Source organism: Bubalus kerabau, chromosome 7 (genome assembly GCF_029407905.1).
Source record: "Bubalus kerabau isolate K-KA32 ecotype Philippines breed swamp buffalo chromosome 7, PCC_UOA_SB_1v2, whole genome shotgun sequence".
Taxonomy (NCBI): Eukaryota; Metazoa; Chordata; class Mammalia; order Artiodactyla; family Bovidae; genus Bubalus; species Bubalus kerabau.
The window spans coordinates 60,484,227-60,504,350 of NC_073630.1; the positions used below are offsets into that span (position 1 = coordinate 60,484,227).

Below are 20,124 nucleotides of genomic sequence, written 5' to 3' on the forward strand. Positions count from 1 at the left end.
TCTGTGAATGAGACATATTGCTGTATTATATTTATAATATTTCATTATATTTATATAATTTCATTATATTTAGGTTGCTGCTGCTGCTGCTGCTACTGCTAAGTCGCTTCAGTCGTATCCGACTCTGTGCGACCCCATAGATGGCAGCCCACCAGGCTCCCCGTCCCTGGGATTCTCCAGGCAAGAACATTGGAGTGGGTTGCCATTTCCTTCTCCAATGCATGAAAGTGAAAAGTGAAAGTGAAGTCAGTCATGTCCGACTCCTAGCGACCCCATGGACTGCAGCCTACTAGGCGCCTCCGTCTTTAAGACAGTGGTTTCCAACAGTCTCTTCAGCTCCTTCTACCCCTCTAAAAACAAAACAGTAACAAATACTACCTTTAAAAATAGAATTTACATGTGATTACTTCTTTTCTTTTTACATTCAAAGCTTTAATGATTTATTATACAAAGAGCTACTGGGAATTGATAGGAAAACTATTGAAGTTTAATAGGTAAATAGAAAAGAATTTCATAAAATATGGACATTATAAACAAATATGAATAATACTTTTAGTACTGAATTTTTAAAAATATTTCTTTACAGGGCATAATATTAATTGGCATACACTGTATATTTGTGTGTGTGTGTGTGTATGCTTCAGAGAGTTATGCTCATATTGATGTTTGGTTTCTTAGCATCATTGGTCCTTATCCTTTCTACATTCTGCTCTTAGTTGGGCAGCACAGAGGTTTCTTTCTCCAGATCCTTCCCTCCCCGCCCCAGTGTGACAGGAAGTAAGCCCTTGACTCAAGCTGGACCATTCAAATTTATTCCTGAGAATTTGACTCTTGAATGTAATGACAGGAGGACAGAATGAATAAAAAATGCTGTTTATTCTTTATAACATTGACTACTGAGTATTTCATGCTTTTGAAACCTACAGCTTCCAGTCTATCTTCAGCCTTACCTAGAACCCTCTCCCAATATACATCTAACAAATTCTTCAGTTAAACCAGCCAGAGTCTACTTTTACTACCTGTTTGCAAATTACCATAACTACACCTATATGTCTGAGTAGCATTTTAAAACTCACTTTTCTTCTGAGTCATCTGATTCATTGTGTAAACAGCTTTGATACTTAAATGTCATGAACTGTTGTTTCACATATATGTTATCATAGCAAACAGCTAATTAAAGTATAGTAGTCATAATAGAGTCAATCTGAAAGTGAATAAATACAGTTGATTGATGTGTTGGCAACTTCCTCATTGCCAGCCTGTTCCAGAGTCATAAATTTTATTTATTGCTTCATCAAGAACTTTGCAAGGATAGAATCCAAGTAAAAGACCTAGCCGACCATGAACTACTTAGGTATGCATGCAAGGACATGACCCTAGTCTTGTATCTTTGCCAAACAAAGCCTAGTCCATGGACCAGCATCAGCATCACCTTGGCACTTGCTAGAAATGCACACTCTCAGACCCTACTTTCAACCTACTGACACAAATCTGCATTTAAAAACCATTCCATAGGACATTGCAGCACTGTTTATAATAGCCAGGACATGGAAGCAACCTAGGTGTCCATTAGCAGATGAATGGCTAACAAAGCTGTGGTACATATACACAATGGAGTATTACTCAGCCATTAAAAAGAATACATTTGAATCAGTTCTAATGAGGTGGATGAAACTGGAGCTGATTATACCGAATGCAGTAAGCCAGAAAGAAAAACACCAATACAGTATACTAACGCATATATATGGAATTTAGAAAGATGGTAATGATAACCCTGTATGCGAGACAGCAAAAAAGACACAGATGTATAGAACAGTCTTTTGGACTTTGTGGGAGAGGGAAGGTGGGGATGATTTGGGAGAATGGCATTGAAACATGAATAATATCATATAAGAAACAAATCGCCAGTCCAGGTTCGATGCATGATACAGGATGCTTGGGGCTGGTGCACTGGGATGACCCAGAGGGATGGTACAGGGAGGGAGGTGGGAGGGGGGTTCAGGATGGGGAACACGTGTACACCTGTGGTGGATTCATGTTGATGTATTGCAAAACCAATACAATATTGTAAAGTAACTAACCTCTAATTAAAATAAATTTAAATTAAAAAAAAATAAATAAAGTTTAAAAATATTCTATCCTATCTCACATTTCGCATTTATCACTTTATCATTTACTGTTTAAGTCTCGACTCTATAATAGCAGACTGCCTCTATTTAGGTGCTTTTCAAAGCACTTTAACACTCATTTTCATAGCAATCTTGGGAGACATGGATGGTTAACATTGCTACCCATTCTAGAAAGGTAAGAACTGAAGCCTAGAGAAGCTGACTGGTAAGGCTGCCTCTAGAGTGGTACAGGCAGTATTAGCACACAGGAGTCTTCAATTAAAGAGTCAGGGTTGGCTCTAGAATGATTGTCGTGTTCATTAATCTTCTAAGAAGGAATTGTTTCAAGTATATCTCCTTTAGATTTATAAAGGAGATATATAGGTTATAAAGGTCCTCCTGTAATGACAGGAAGACAGAATGAATAAACAATGCTGTTTATTCATTGTAATGAATGATTACATTCATTACAATGTTTGTATGTGATGTTTGTATGTATTGTACAAATTGTATTGTTCACACAAAATTTATGTATTTACAAAAATGTACACACTGTTTGCATGTATATACAAACATTACAGTGTTTGTATGTACAATGTATGTAAAGGTTTTTTCAGCCCACTAATGGGTCAGGATCTTATTGTTTCAAAACTCGGCTGTTTCACCTGTAGACTATTTTAACTTATAAAATGCTCTGTTTTGAAATACACTTCTCATATCTTTCCATCTATAAAAAAGAATATTTTAATCTTTTCCACTTCAAATATTGAAAAAGAAATTTTTGTTTTAGTCTTTTCTTGTTCTGAGAAAATTATTTCAACTATTCCTCAATGACATATTATCTTAATTCCTCATCTTGATAATCTCTATTAAGACATTCAAGGTATTTGGGGTTCTTATTAAAAACATTACAAATAATCTAATGTGGTTTGACCACCATAATGTACAGTGGGATAATTACTTCCATTATCCAGACATTCTATATTATTAAGGTTGTCTAAAGTTCATTCAGCTTTGGTGATAACCATATAATATTCTTGTTTTATACTGCAATTGTGTCTTCATGTTCATATAAGCTTTTCTTTTGTCTTGGTTTACCCCATTCTATCTCTAAATTAATATTTTTAAGTAAATCATCTTTTAATTAATTTTTATTGGGCTATAGTTGCTTTGCAATGTTGTGTTAGGTTCACTGAAAAGAGAAATGAATCAGCCATGCGTATACATATATTCCTTCTATTTTGGACTTCCTGTCCAATCAGGTCACCTCTGCACATTAGGTAGAGTTCCCTTGCTATACAGTATGTTTTCATTGGTTATCTATTTTACTGTTGTTTTTGTTGTTTAGTCACTAAGTCATGTCCAACTCTTTTGCGACCCCATGGACTGTAGCCTGCCAGGCTCCTCTGTCCATGGGATTTCTCAGGAAAGAATACTGGAGTGTGTTGCCATTTCCTTCTCCAGGGGATATCCCTGACCCATGTCTCAATCAAACCCATGTCTCTTGCATTAACAGGCAGATTCTTTACTGCTGAGCCATCAGGGAAGCCTGGTATCTATTTTATACATGGTATCAATAGTATATATATGCCAATCCCAATCTCCCAATTCCTGCCACCTTCCCCCTTCTCCTTGGTACCCATATATTTGTTCTCTATAACTGTGTCTCTGTTTTTCCTTTGCAAATAGAGTCATCTTTACCATTTCTCTAGATTTCACATATGTGTTAATATACAATTTTTTTTCTCTTTCTGACTTATTTCATTCTGTATGACAGTCTCTAGGTCCATCCACATCACTGCAAATTACACAGTCTCATTCTGAATTATTATTTTTTGTTGTTATTGTTTGTGGAGGTTTGATTTTTTTTTTCTGATACAAAGCATTAATTCTTGTTCAATGATGTCTTTTTGGTTGTAGTTCATCATTTCAGACTCAGAAGGTCATTTGAAACCTTGGTTTCACTGTAAAGGCTGGACCACGGGGCAGATTCTTCCACTCTGAAACAATCAAAGCCAATCCTTTCCCTGCTTCAGTCTCACAAATAGTCCAGGCCCAAATAAATCTCTAAGTGTTAGTTGGTCATGTCTGATTCTTTATGACCCCATGATTGCAAGGTTTCTCTTGTGTAGCCTGTAGCCCACCAGGTTTCTCTGCTCATGGAATTCTCCAGGCCAGAATAGTGGAGTGGGTTGCCATTTCTTTCTCCAGGGAATCTTCCCGACCCAGGAATCGAAACCGGGTCTCCTACATTGCAGGCAGATTCTTTACCATCTGAGCCACCAGAGAAGCCCAAATAAATCTCTACAGATCTCCATAATATAGGCCATCATCATCCCCTATAAACTATAGCCCTCCTAAACACTACTGGGGTTTTAAGAGGCAAATTAATCATCCTCCTCTTTGAATTCTAAATCATTTGAGTAAAAGATATCAGATTCAGAGAAACAACGAAGTACAAACTTTATTGCTTACAAAAAAATTGGGGACTGTAATTTAAAGCAGAGGCCAATGTTGACTTTTGATGCCCATGCCACTCTCTTCTCCTTCATAGAAGGTGACCTGTGCTAACATATTGGAGGCAGGAGGAAAGAGAACACACTCAGCCTGTAGGCAGGCAACTTGGAAACAGAACCAATGTGAAAACAGTTTGACCAGATAGAACCCATCTCCCTAATCTCAGTCATCAAATTAATCACTCTACTTCCAGTGGGGAGAATCACTAAGGAGGGGAGATTCAGGAATATTCTCTCAGTATATTCTCTGTTGGGTTGGGAAATGGAAGAAACGAAATGATGTGTCCTACCTAAGAAGAAGCCCTGGAGTAGGTCATTGATCCTGCCAAGCAGGTTGTTTGCAGTCGTGTCATGAGATTTGTTCATTTCTCCCTCTAATCCTTTGCAAATACCACTACTTGATTAGAATCCTTCCTGCTTCTCCACTAAGACAAATCTCCCTGTGGCTTTGTTTACTTACAGGGGTTGCATTATTTGAGTCATTGAATGTTGAAACACCTAAAAATCAAATTTGTTTCAAAGGCAGACACACCAGATTTAAATAGCTGCCATCCGTGAGATGGAATAAAGCTCTTAGGTATCCGGTGATGAAAGTCTTTATGTGAATGAAACTCCGATTTAAAGACCCTTATGATTCCCTATTTAGTCTCCCTGGAAGAAATTAACACTCTACCAAAGTATCAGTGTATATATTAACCAATGATGTATATACTTAGAAAAAAATTGTAAGTAAAGATATGTTACCTTTAAAATTGTTCAGGAATAAAATCTATGTGGGTATGTGTTATTGACTAAGCTAAATGGTTAGACTTAGCAAAACGTAGCTTTGAGTTTTTGTTTTACTTATTGTTCAGTTGCTAAGTTGTGTCTGACTCTTTGCAACCTCCTGGACTAAAAATCCACTCAATTTTAGAAGAGGGGGTCAGTAAATATTTTTTGTGAAAGGCCTGATATTGACTGTTGAGTCTTTGAGGTTCACTTAGCTGCTGTTGGAACTACTCAGCTCTGTTGTTGGAATGTGAAAAACAGCCATGGACAATGCACTTTTGAGGTTGTATGCTCCTTAAATGATCATATGCATTAGCTTTTATCCAGATTGATTTACCAAAATCTGCCTCTTACCAAATTTTTCAACCTCTGGAGGTTTTTTACATTATTTATGCTTAGAAAAAGTAATTTTTTCTTTCAAAAGGCAACATTTTTTTCTTTTCCCCTGGATTATTAAAAAGGTTTAGTTATTTCGGGTAAAAAAGAAACATAACAAAATGTACAAATCAAGTTTCTGCTCAATCCACAGCTGAGTCTGAAAGCCTACACATTTAAACAATAAAGAGAACATTAGGTGTTTAATGGGTTTTCCAAGTGGCTCAGTGGTAAAGAATCTGCCTGCCAATGCAGGAGACCTAGATTCGATCCCTGGGTCAGGAAGATCCCCTGGAGAAGGGAATGGCAACCCACTCCAGTATTCTTTCCTAAGAAATTCCATGGATAGAGGAGCCTGGCGGGCTACAGTTCATGGGGTCACAAAAGAATCAGACATGAGTTAGTGACTAAACAACAACAACAAGGTACTTGGTAGAGATTAAGTAGATGAAAATTCTGTGGGTGAGTTCTTTCCTTAGGAAGAGCCTGGAATTGTGAAGCTCTGTGTCAGGTAAGAGAACGCTGTATTTTCCACTCTCAAGACTTATGAAGCATATGCTTTGCATGCTTAGTTTTTATTTCAAAGTGCCTCTTCTATAGATGATAAATGAAACAAGTAAAATGGAAAGAAAGTGAATAATGCATTAGTTGTTATTAATGTGTAAATAATATTATCACTACATATGTAGTTCTGCTAATGTTTAATACCACAATACTATATAGTATGATAATACTGTACTATTTCCTATTAAGTTATATTTAATATTGTTAAAATGAATAATTATGAATATATTAATGAATTATTATTCAAAGACAGGCCTAAAGACATGTACACACACTCTTGGACACACAATACTAATTTAGATTTAATTATCAGAAAGAAACTTTTGTTAAAAAATAGAAATCCTAATCTGTATTTGAAGGTAAAATGAAAACTGTTGTTTTAACCATGGACATTTTCTCACCACAATCAAGTTTAAATACTGATTTTTCTTCCTTTCTTCAATTTTTCACTCAAAGAAACATGTGTGGAGGGAAGAAACAGTAATGTCTAAAAAGGCTAGATTTGTCTTTCCATTTTCCTCCAGAGATTTTTATCAAACCATCCATTAATGGATGTCATCTGTTACTTTCAAACAGTAATTGATAGTTATTATATTAAGAAACTTGTCAGGGTGATTAAGAATGATATCCTCTGCAGTTATTGACAATGGTAGACTGTGTTAGTTTGGCCAAACATGTTAGCTCTGCAAAGACCTTTTGCTAATTAGAATATTGTATCTTGTTCACTGGTGGGGAGTGAAGAAGGGGAAATGATGCTGAGCCTAAGCAAGCTCTTTGTGGAAAGCAGGACACATAGGAGCTCCAAGCTTGAAGGCAAAGAGGTGGTTGCCTTGGTGGCTATGGGTTTGAAGGGCTTCCAAGTAAAGGTTAGAAAGGATTTCTCAATTTGTGGCCCAATCTACATCAGAATCACTAAGATTAATTATTTAAAATGCAGATTTCTGGTTCCACTTCAGAATGACTTAATGAATATATCTAGAATTGCAGCCCAGAAATCTGGCCTTATTTGCAATCATCTCTAGATGGATTTCATGTACATGAAGGTTTGAAAAGCACCAAATAAGTGGCTCATGCTGCAGAATCTTCTACTGCTTCATACACCATTAGATATTTCAAATACTGACTTGTTGGGTCTTAGGAAGGTCTTGTGCTTATTTGAAAGGCAGATTCTTCAAACCTATTTGTACAAAAGCAGGGATTCTTTATTACCTTGGAGCCGTTGACTGTGGCAGATCAAGAATCCTCTGAATTATACATAAAGTGTAGAGTGTTTCTGTATTTATCTGGGATGGTGATGTTTAACCTTTATCAAATTTTCAAAAGCTCCCTGTCTCCCAAATTTCTGGATCACTGGACTAAAGGAATCAAACTCATTTAATTGCAATTGATTTATTCTATTGGAGACTTCATTTACTATGGTCAGGACAGCAAGTCATTTTCTTGATGACAAGAAGAATTAGCCCTTAAAGTGTTTTTCAGCTTCTTTTATTGTAAGTTTTTCACTTCCTAAATTATCACCTGTTTCTGAAGTAAAATGCCAGGCACATTTATCATCAATCTAGCATCAGGAGTCTGGATCTGAACATTCCATCAATTGAATGCAAAATTCATATCACAGATGGGAAATAGCTAAACTTCTGCCCACAAAATGCACCCGCTGCTTCTTATTCTCTGTCTATCACAGATTTTGCTTCCATAAAAAGAAAGAAGCTTTTATAGCTGAGATCACCTGTAATTTTATTCTGTCACTATTTCATCAGAAATATTGTAAGTCTCCATTGTTGTGTGGTAGTCTTTGCACAAAAAAGTTATAACAAGGGAAGAAATGAAGCTAAGTGAAAGTGAATAAGGATGCAACCTATTTATAACATTGTGATTCTAGGTTAGTGATAAAAAGTTTCATTTATGTCTAGTTAATAATGTTTGCCAACAAAGGTCCGTCTAGTCAATGCTATGGTTTTTCCAGTGGTCATGTGTGGATATAAGAGTTGGACTATAAAGAAAGCTAATCACCAAAGAATTGATGCTTTGGAACTGTGGTGCTGGAGAAGACTCCTGAGAGTCCCTTGGACTGCAAGGAGATCCAACCAATCCATCCTAAAGGAGATCAGTCCTGGGTGTTCATTGGAAGGACTGATGTTGAAGCTGAAATGCCAATACCTGATGCAAAGAACTGACTCATTTGAAAAGACTCTGATGCTGGGAAAGATTGAAGGTGGGAGGAGAAGGGGATGACAGAGGATGAGATGGTTGGATGGCATCACCAACTCAATGGACATGAGTTTGAAGAAATTCCAGGAGTTGGTGATGGACAGGGAGGCCTGGCATGTTATAGTTCATGGGGTCGCAAAGAGTCATGGGGTCGCAAAGAGTCAGACACAACTGAGTGACTGAACTGAACTGAATAATGTTGTGTCAGGAAAGACAGCCTTGTAGACAAAGAAGAAGAGTTCTCTATAATGCGAATTTTACAAAAGGAAAAATCTTTAGTTAGTGTATACCTAAGCTTAAAGCCCCTGGAGAAGAAAATGGCAACCCACTCCAATATTCTTGCCTAGAGGATCCCATGGACAGAGGATCCTGGCAGGCTATAGTCCATAGGGGTCACAAAGAGTCATATATGACTTACCAACTAACAAGCTGAAAGCAAATAAGTGTTCTTATTGTGCAAACCAATGTTCTCTGATTAGATTAAATTAGATTAGATTAACTTAAATTTTGGCCAATATCAATAGTACAAATAGTAAGTCTAGATAGGAAAGAAGTGCTCAATTCTCTTTGAATACAAAGGAGATGAAGAATTTGGCCCAAGCAAACCACCTCAGAGCAAAATCCTTGGTCCATGAACACAGCAGAAATGCCTAAGCTCTAATGTTGGTATTCCACCTGTATTTGCCACCTTCTAGCTCATATTCCTAGTTGCTAGCAATGTCTGTGACACATAGGGATCATACAATAAATGCTTCTTCAACAGGTATATAAATAAAAGATAATCACTAAAGAAGATTCTAGTTATAGTAGGGTAAATATATGAACTATATGAAAAAAATTTTCAATGGCCTAATACAGTATACTTTATTCTTAGCTCCTAGAAAACTCAGTGTATAACAGTGGCATGTCCTATACCATGCAGCAGTTCAGAGATCAGTATAAATTCTGGACTCTTCTTTCCTGTAAGTGTGCATCTAGCCAGAAGGAGGAAGAGAGAGAATAGGAAAAAACATAAGAGATTTAAATGGGCCACTTCCAGCATGACAGACATCATGTCCACCTACATTTCACCACCAGATGTCCATCACATGGTCCCACTTAACTACAAAGGAGGCTGGGAAGAGTGGGCAGCCTGTGTATTCAGGGAGGAGGGGGGAAGGAGTGGAAACGATGGGTTTCAGTTAATAATTAGCTTGTCTTCGCTCTATCAGAATTAGGGCAAGCCCTTTCCTTAGGTAGAACCTACATTATCGTAACTACCAACTCATAGCCAACTTTAAGCTTACTTATCTACACTATGGTCTCTCCAATGGATTTTTTTTCACCAGCTCTTATCCTAAGTAGTTGTTGTTATTGTTTAGTCTTAAGTGGTAAGGTAAAGGTTTGTAATCCTGGATGAGTAAGATGCTTACTAGTCTAACAGTACAAAAGAGACTCTTCTAAGAGTTGTTACAACTTAGTAAATGCCTCTTGCCATTTTTAACTGCTTAACCGAAAAAAAATATTTATTTTTGAAACATTCTTTAGTATGATTCCCATTATAATTCTGAAGTTTTTCCTAAAGAGTCCTAGGTTTTCTAATGTAAGCTATCCTCTCTCCTCTCCTTCCCATAAGCATTAATTAAGCAATAGATCATTTTGTTCGCACTGTTTTGACATGCATAATCTGTGAAAAGCATAGTGAACTAATGGAATTATCTGCTTCAATCTTATACATTCACCTCTCTGACCCTGTGGGACCATTTCTTAATGAGACCCTCAGCTGTACATACCGATAAGTTTAGGATTTATGCAGTTATCTCTCAAGTCTCAGCTACTCATTAACAAACTGCATCTTCAGCAGTTAAATGAATTAACCATTTAGCTAAGGAGAGCCTTCCTTGCTTTATCCATTTTTATCTCTTAATGTTTAATGTATCATAATAATATGCCTCATATTCACTTTCATTGTTTTATGAGCAAAGTTTTCAATGTTTAAAAATAGATGCTAAAATTTATTTTTTTCATTAGCTATAAAGTCTTTCTTATTTACCTCTCACCCCCTCCCTCCACTCTATTTTTCTACATTTCTCCAGTATATGTGCACTTACAGTAAAAAAGTAGCTAATCACAATGCTTGTTAACAAACCTAAAGACACATTTCATCTTTCTTAAATTCATGTATTTGAGAGTATATGTATCTGTATTACTCACAAAAAAATGGGAGAGGAGGGGCTAGCATTTTCTTTTATATCACAGAAAAGTGCTACGCATAGAGAGTATTTAGTAACTAAAATCTCAAAAAAGGATCTTGTCACTGAGAGCTTTATCTATGGGAACTACCATTATAAGATATTTTATTTCTGAAATATGTTATCTATGTAACACAGTTTTGAAAAATGCTTGGTCTCTTCCATTCCCATTTGCTTTAGTCATTGTCTTTACTTCTATATGATACTTGGTTCCTAGGAACATTTTGAGTTTCATACATTATTGGGTCAAAAAAGGATGGTAATAAATTTTTATTGTTCCAGAAAACCCATACCTTGACAAATGCTTTATATATAAATATTGTAAAATGCTACAGATTATGATGACAATCTTCTTTCTAAGGTCTTCTTTAAAAATTGTAACAGAATAGAAATTTTTGTATCTCACCCCTTTTATTTCTTCTCTCCTTATGCGTGATGAAAGTGGGATCTTCTAGTACAAACTTATATTGATACTTTCCTATGAAAGGAAGTAAACACTGGTAAATAAAAACTTGTCTTATAGATGTCCCATTCTACAAAATCAACTATTATAGGAGATTGTGATGATTATTGTCCAAAGAGATCCACTATTGCCGTCCTAAGACAAATCCAGCAGGAAGGACAATCTTCAGAAGGAGCTAAGACTCCAGGGATCAGAGAACTTCAGAAAAGGTACTAGAAATAAGAGACTGTAGGAGGCCAGATGATAAAGAAACTCCAGAGAATCAAGCATCCATCCAAGGTGACTGTAATATTACCACCAAAAGAGCAAAAATTCATTTTGTATCAACCACTGAAAATTCTTATGTGTTTCTAATTGATTTCTAGCACAGCCTGGTGGGCTGCCATCTATGGGGTCACATAGAGTCGGACACGACTGAAGTGACTTAGCAGGAGCAGCGGCAGCACAGTTTTATTTTTATTTTTGACAATAAATTCTGTCTACCCACCCTTCCAGATACTGTGCAACAGGTAAATAAATAATGTTATTTCCAATGACCACTAACAAGATTTGTTACTGGTATATATGTAAATTGAACAGAATGTAGTCATGTATTTAACAAAATCAATTATTCAAGAAAGTGTTTGGGTATTTCCTGGACGAACTTAGACTTCCTAATGGGATAATCAGTTTTGATCTTCCAGTGACCCTGTGAGTAAACAGATTTAAGATGCTTTGTACATCTGCTACCCTTGCCTCTTGCTAGAAGCAGTTTCCCCTACAAAGGGTACTTTTGTAGTACCCTTATACATGCTCATAAAATCTTCCAGAAAGCAACAGTGTGAATTCAAAAGAACAGCTACTGCTTCTTCTCAGGAACAACATCAACACTGCCCTTAAGCCCTTTCAAGATGATGCTCTTAAGATGCAGAGAATAATTTTAGTGTCTTCTTGCATCAGCCTCTTCAATATGTCCTGTTTTGCACCTTACTCTTATGCTAACTTCATAATCAACAGACTGCACACACACACACACACTGAAAGGGAAAAAAAAAGAAAGGTAAGGTTTTGGTTCATTCTGTCCTCTTAACTTGCCCTTTAGATCAATGCTGCCAAAATGGTCAATTGACTCTGATCTCTGAATGGTATTGCAAGGAAATTATCTCTTTAGACTCTATTCATAAGTAAATGTATCTCTCAGTGCTTAAATAGAATGAAGAATTAATTCCCCCAAAAGTTTCTCCTAACAAGAAAAATATATAACTAATAACTTTTCATTAACTTTATAAAATAGTACATTTCAATCAATTGTTAAGTCACCATCTAGAAAGAATCTTAGTTGAAAGATGCATATCACTGACAGTAGATGGAAAAAAACATTTCTCTTTTCGCTAAATATTGTTGTTCAGTAGCTAAGTCATGTCTGACTCTTTGCAATTCCGTGGAGCACAGCATGCCAGGCTTCCCTGTCCTCTACTGTTTCTATTTGTGCTAAATAGTTTGCCTATTTATGTTATGTACTAAGTTAAAATTACATACACATGCCACTAGTTGAAAATAATTTTTATTATTTTGAAATATATAATTGTAATTATAGTATTTGATTTAAAAACAGGCTACTTAGCTTCATATACTAAATTGTAGATTAGAAATAATAATTTCAATTTCAGATTATTTCCACATTCCATTGTACAAAGGTAAGAATATTCAGGGACTACAAATCAACTATTTGTAATAGAATTCTACTATGCTGGTGGATTATAGTTCATGAAACAAAAATAGAAAAAAGAAGAAAAGGCAGTAAATTCCACATCATACACAACATCACAAAAGTACCATTAACACATTTAAGCTAAAGCAATAGAAAATTCAGATTTCAGAATATGGTATAAATATGGCTCAAATAATTTGAAATCTCAGGATCATCCAGTGTGGTAGGTGGAATATCTTAAGGTGAAAATAGATGTCTGTACTTAATTTTAGAATCAAATGCTACATAATATTATAGAAAGCAATTATTCTACTGAGTTCATCCAAATTAGTCAAATGTTGTAAATATGCCATTCTTTGGCTGACTGTGTTGAATACACGTATTTTTAAGAAGAGTAATCTAACATCAATAATCTAAGCTTTCTTATTAGGAAACTAGATAAAGAAAGAGTAATATAAGCTTAAAACAAAGCAAAGAAAAATAATATAAATTATAGCAGCAATCAATGAAATTGAAAACAGAAAAAGTTTTAATGAATAAAAATGAAAGCTCCAGTTTCATCCACCTCATTAGAACTGATTCAAATGTATTCTTTGTAATGGCTGAGTAATATTCCATTGTGTATATGTACCTCAGCTTTCTTATCCATTCATCTGCTGATGGATATCTAGGTTGCTTCCATGTCCTGGCTATTATAAACAGTGCTGCAATGAACATTAGGGTACACATGTCTCTTTCAATTCTGGTTTCCTTGGTGTGTATGCCCAGCAGTGGGATTGCTGGGTCATAAGGCAGTTCTATTTCCAGTTTTTTAAGGAATATGCACACTGTTCTCCATAGTGGCTGTACTAGTTTGCATTCCCACCAACAGTGTAAAAGGGTTCCCTTTTCTCCACACCCTCTCCAGCATTTATTGCTTGTAGACTTTTGGATCACAGCCATTCTGACTGGCATGAAATGGTACCCCATTGGATGCTTGGGGCTGGTGCACTGGGACGACCCAGAGGGATGGTATGGGGAGGGAGAAGGGAGGAGGGTTCAGGATGGGGAACACTTGTATACCTGTGGCAGATTCATGTTGATATATGGCAAAACCAATACGATATTGTAAAGTTAAAAAAGAGAAAAAAAGAAAAAAAATGTTAAAGGTGATATCACCCAAAAGATGGAGAATTAAAAAATAATATAAAATAAAAATGAAAGCTTCTTTGGAAAAAAATGGTAAAATTGACAAACTTCTAGAAAGGCTAAGATGAAAGAGAAAATACACAGTTTATTAATACCAGAAATGGAGCAGAGATCATCACTATTGATCCATTGACATTAAAAGGATAAATAAAGTGTTATGAATAACTCTGAAGCTCCAATACTTTGGCCACCTGATGCAAAGATCTGGCTCATTAGTAAAGACCCTGATGCTTGGAAAGATTGAAGGCAAGAAGAGAAGGGGATGACAGAGGATGGGATTGGATTATAGGTGGATTATGTCCACTGACTCAATGGACATAAGTTTGAGCAAGCTCTGGGAGATGGTGAAGGACAGGGAAGCCTTGCGTGCTGCAGTCCATGGAGTTGCAAAGAATAGGACATGAATGAGTGACTGAACAACAACAATGAATAACTTTATCACAAATTTGATAGCTTAAATTAAATAGACCAATTCCTTGAAAGACAAGTCAATAATACTCATATAGGAGAAAAATGTCTGAATAGATCTATGTCTTCAAAGAAATTGAATCAATAATTAATTTCCAAAGAAGAAAGCACCATCCCAATAATTTCTTTATTGAATTCCACCAAAGATTTAAGGAAGAAATTATACAAATTCCCTACAATCTCTTCCAGAAGGTGGAAGCAGAGGGACAACTTATTACTCATTCAATGAGACTAGCATTACCATAATACCAGATAGAGACATTATAAGAAAGGAAAACTCAAGACCAAAATCTCTCATGAGCATAGATGAAAAACTTCAGAATGAAGTATTGGCAGATTTAATCCAACACTGTAAAAAGAATAATACACCATGACCAAGTGGAATTTATTCCTGATAGGCAAGACTGGTTAAACATTTGAAAATTATTATAATTCATCACACCAACAGGTTATAGAAGAAAAGCACATGATTTTGTCATTGATGAAGAAAAATTGTTAATATCCAAAATCAATGATTAAAAAAAAAAAAAAACTCTTAGCACACCAGGAATAAAGGGTAACTTTGTGAACATGACAGGAAGCATCTACCAAAGACCTACAGCTAATATCGCATTTCATACTCAAAACCCAGGTGCTTTCTTCCTATGATCAGAAACAAAGCCCCTTCTCTACTCCTACTAAATATGGTATTGGAAGTCCTAGATAATGCAAGGAAACAAGAAAAGTAAAATGTATAGAAAGTTGAAAAATGTTAATAAAACTGTCTTTTTTACACAGTTAATATGATTGTCTACATAGAAAAACCCCAAAGAATTAGCAATAGCAACAACAAAAAAATACCTATTGGAACAAGTTTGGGTGAACTCTGGGAGTTGGTGATGGACAGGGAGGCCTGGCGTGCTGTGATTCATGGGGTCACAAAGAGCCGGACACGACTGAGCGACTGAACTGAAATGAACTGAAACAATTAAAGCAAGGTTAGAGAATATAAAGCAATTTCCTAGATAACATCAATGAACAACTGAAATTTGACATTAAATATACAACACTATTTAATTAAGACAAAAAGTGAAATATATATCTTAGGCATAAATATAAGAAAGTATGTACAAAATATGTGAAGAAAAATCACAAAAATTTCATAAGAGAAAAATTTTTAAATTGAAAATAGAGATCCGTGTTCATGCATTGGATGACTTGATATTATTAAGATGTCAATTCTTCCCAATTTGACCTATAAATTTAATGCAGTCCCAAATCAGAACATCAGCACATTATTTTGTGAATGTCAACAAAGTGATTCTAAGGTTTGTATGGAAAAGCAAAAGACCAAGAATAGATAACACAATAATGAAGAAGAATAAAGTCAGAGGATTGATGCTCATCAACTACAAGATTTACTATAAAGTTACAGTAAGTGGTATTGATTAAAGAATAGACACATCAATGGAACAGAATTTAGAGCCTAGTAATAGGCCCACATAAGCATACACAAATGATCCTTGACAAAGGAGCAAAAACATTTTGTGAAGATAGAATCATCTTTACAACAAATGGTGCTGAAATGATTACATATCCATATGCAAAAGAAGCTGCACACAGACTTTACATTTCACAAAAATTAATTCAAATGGATCACAGAGAATATAAAAGGCAAACCTATAAACTTTCTAGATGATAAATAGGTGAATATCTAGATGACCTTGATTTTGGCAGTGACTTTAGAATATCAAAAGATATCTCATAATTCATGAAAGGAAAAACCAATAAGATGGACTTTATACAATTAAAATGTCTGCTCTGTGAAAGATGCTCTTAAATGAATGAAAAGATAAGACACAGGTTTGAGAAAATATTTGCAAAACTATTATGTACCTGTATAACTTAACAACAAGAAAAAAAAAATACACCAAGAAAATAATCAAAATACTGAACAGATACCTTACCAAAGAAGACATATAGATGGCAAATAAGCATATAAACAAATAATCATCATTGTATGTCATTAGGGTATTGCAACTTAAAACAGCAATAAGATAACCTTATCTTATTAGGTTACCTACCTGTTAGAATGGTTACAACCTAAAAATCTGCCAGTACCAAATGTTGATGAAGATGTAGAGCAACAGGTAATCTCATTCATTGCTGATGGGAATGAAGAATTGTATAGCCAGTTTGAAAGATGATTTGGAATGTCTTAGAAAGTTAGACATAGTCTTACCATTTCATCCAGCAGTCACAATTGTGTTTTCACAATTGAATCAAAAACTTATGTACATACAAAAACTTGCATACATATGTTTATAGCAGCTTTATTCATAACCTGCAAAACCTGGAAACAACTAAGAAGGCCTTCAGTAGTAAATGAATAATCTGTTTATTCATACAATGGAATGTTACTCAGTACTAAAAAGAAATGAGCTATTTAGCCATAAAAAGACATAAAAGTAACATTAAACGTATACTCTTAAGTGAAAAAAACTACATATTGCATAATCCCAACTGTATGACATTCTAGAAAAGGTAAAACTATGGGAGTAGTAAAAGGATCAGTGGTTGTGTGCATGCTCGGTCGCTTCAGTCGTGTCCAGCTCTTTGTGACCCTGTGGGCTGTAGCCCACCAGGCTTCTCTGTCCATGGGGTTCTCCAGGCAAGAACAATCTAGTGAGTTATCATGTCCTTCTCCAGGATATCTTCCCAACCCAGAGATCCAGCCCATGTCCTTTGCGTCTCCTGCATTTCAGGCAGATTCTTTACCCATTAAATCCTAGGAAGCCCAGATTAGTGGTTGCTAGAGGTTAAACCAGTAGGGCAGAGGGAAGAAAATGTGGAGTACTGGGGATTTTAAGGTCAGTGAAACTATTCTGTTTGATACTGTAATGGTGATAGATGACATATGCATTTGTCAAAAAACATAGAACTATATAATAAGGTCATGGATTTTAGTTAATAAAGGTTATCAGTATTGATTAATTAATTGTAACAAATATACTACAGTAATGCAACCTGTTAGTAATAGGGAAAACTGTATGCAAGAGACGGGTATATGGCAATGTACCCTATTGCTTGCTCAATTTTTCTGTAAATCAAATATGAAATAAGTGCTATATCCAAAGCTGACAAAAGAAAGTTACATTGATTATATAACCAATTCTCAAAAATACTAGAGTATTTAATTTAAAAATAGTTTATAATAGCCAGGACATGGAAGCAACCTAGATGTCCATCAGCAGATGAATGGATAAGAAAGCTGTGGTACATATACACAATGGAGTATTATTCAGCCATTAAAAAGAATACATTTGAATCAGTTCTAATGAGGTGAATGAAACTGGAGCCTATTATACAGAGTGAAGTAAGCCAGAAAGAAAAACACCAATACAGTATACTAACGCATATATATGGAATTTAGAAAGATGGTAACAATAACCCTGTGTACGAGACAGCAAAAGAGACACTGATGTATAGAACAGTCTTATGGACTCTGTGAGAGAGGGAGAGAGTGGGAAGATTTGGGAGAATGGCATTGAAACATGTAAAATATCATGTATGAAACGAGTTGCCAGTCCAGGTTCAATGCACGATACTGGATGCTTGGGGCTGGTGCACTGGGACGACCCAGAGGGATGGAATGGGGAGGGAGGAGGGAGGAGGGTTCAGGATGGGGAACACATGTATACCTGTGGCAGATTCATTTTGATATTTGGCAAAACTAATACAGTTATGTAAAGTTTAAAAATAAAATAAAATTAAAAAAAAAATAGACAAAGGTTATACATAGCCAATTCATAGAATGGGAACTCCAGAGAACTAACAAGTATATCAAGATGCCAAATGTTGCTAGTATTAAAGAGTAATGCAAATTAAAAGAACAATGAAGTAACTCATATCCTTTAGATGAGCAAAAATTTTTTAAATCTGATAGTATCAAGTTTTAAGTTTGTAAGACAATGAAAACTACAGTATAATACATTTATGTAAATTAAAAATACATAGATGCACAAAATTACATACATTTATTTAAGGATGGATATACAAAAACATTTAATACACAATTAAAATGAATTTCTGCAGTAGGGAGGAAATGAGAGAAAAGAAAAAATAGCAAACAAAATTGAAAGAAGCATAAACCATTGATAATAACACACTATGAACTAAGGGCTGTGATAAATCCAACTCCACACCTGAAGTCTAAATATTAAAATAGGGTGACTGCTTAATCCCGGGCCTTTTTGCTTAGTTTTTCTCTCAGTTTGGACTCAAGGCTTCTGTCACAGCCATGCTCTGCCAGATCATCAGTCAGGCCAAGAAGCATCCTACCTTGATCCCCCTCTTCATATTCATTGGAGTGGGAGGTATTGGAGCAGCGTTGTATGTCATGCTCCTGGCATCGTTGAGTCCTGATATCAGTTGGGACAGAAAGAATAACCCAGAACCGTAGAACAAGCTCGGTCCTAATGATCAGTACAAGTTCTACTCTCTGAATATAGATTACAGAAACTGAAGAAAGAAGGTCCAAACCTCTAAATGTAATGTGTCACTGTAAAGCTGCTTAGAATGAAGCTCTTCCAGGAACAATCCACACAATTTCCCACTTAACCAGGAGATATTTTCCACCTAAATGTATGAAATTATGTTGGTGTATTGTGTTGGGGTTTACACTGATGAATAAATAGTCTGAAACATGAAAAAATAAATACATGTTAAAATAAGAAAATTAAGAAAATACAGCAGAAAGTCTTGAAAACAATTGGAAATCAAGAGATACTATGTGCTGTGTTCAAAGTGGCAGATGAAAGATATCTCTAAATGTCACAGCACAAGCTGTTTCAGTAAAAGTCAGGAGAGTGCCTTATGATAGAAGCAGGTAATCAGTGATCAAAGTATGCAATGGTAGAAATAACGCCAAGACCTAGAAATCTCACAAAAATGGAGGAAAAATAAAAATTTAAACATTTTGATGGGGCATTAAAGTATAATGAAAAAAATTTAAATATCTTGATTCTATTTTTGTAGTGGAAATGTCCACTGCTAGAGAATTATGTTAGGAAAGAAGAAAATTCAAGAAAAAATTATAAAGTTTGAAATTGTTTTTATTAATTAAAGCTGACTAAAGATAAGCTGAGCCGCCAGGGAAGCCCCAAAGATAAACTGCAAGAGTCTGAAGGGAAAATATAGAATAGCAAAAGGATGTTAGAAAAGATCAAGATAGAAAGTAGATACAGAAATCATCCAAGTCATTGAAACATAAGATACTCCACAAAGCACAGGAGAGATTAAGTGCAGTATTATACAGTGGTTAAGACTAAGCTTTTCTTGTTGGAAAACTCAAACTTAGGTTTTGCACTTATCTTCAGTATTCACTCAGTGTCCTTGAGCAAATCCTTACCAGTTCAGTACTTCTCTTTTGAGTGGATGTTGGGAAGAGTAAATGAAGTAATGCATATAAATTCCTGGCACATGATAAGTATCATTATTAGCAAATTCAGCACCCATACATTATCTGTTTTACCAACAACACCTATTAGAGAGACTAGGAAAT

General features: G+C 35.5%; 1 pseudogene; it reads left to right on the top strand.

Moving 5' to 3' along the window:
* Nucleotides 1-18,861: 18,861 nt before the first annotated feature.
* Nucleotides 18,862-19,109, top strand: LOC129657067 (cytochrome c oxidase subunit NDUFA4-like; annotated as a pseudogene).
* Nucleotides 19,110-20,124: the final 1,015 nt, after the last annotated feature.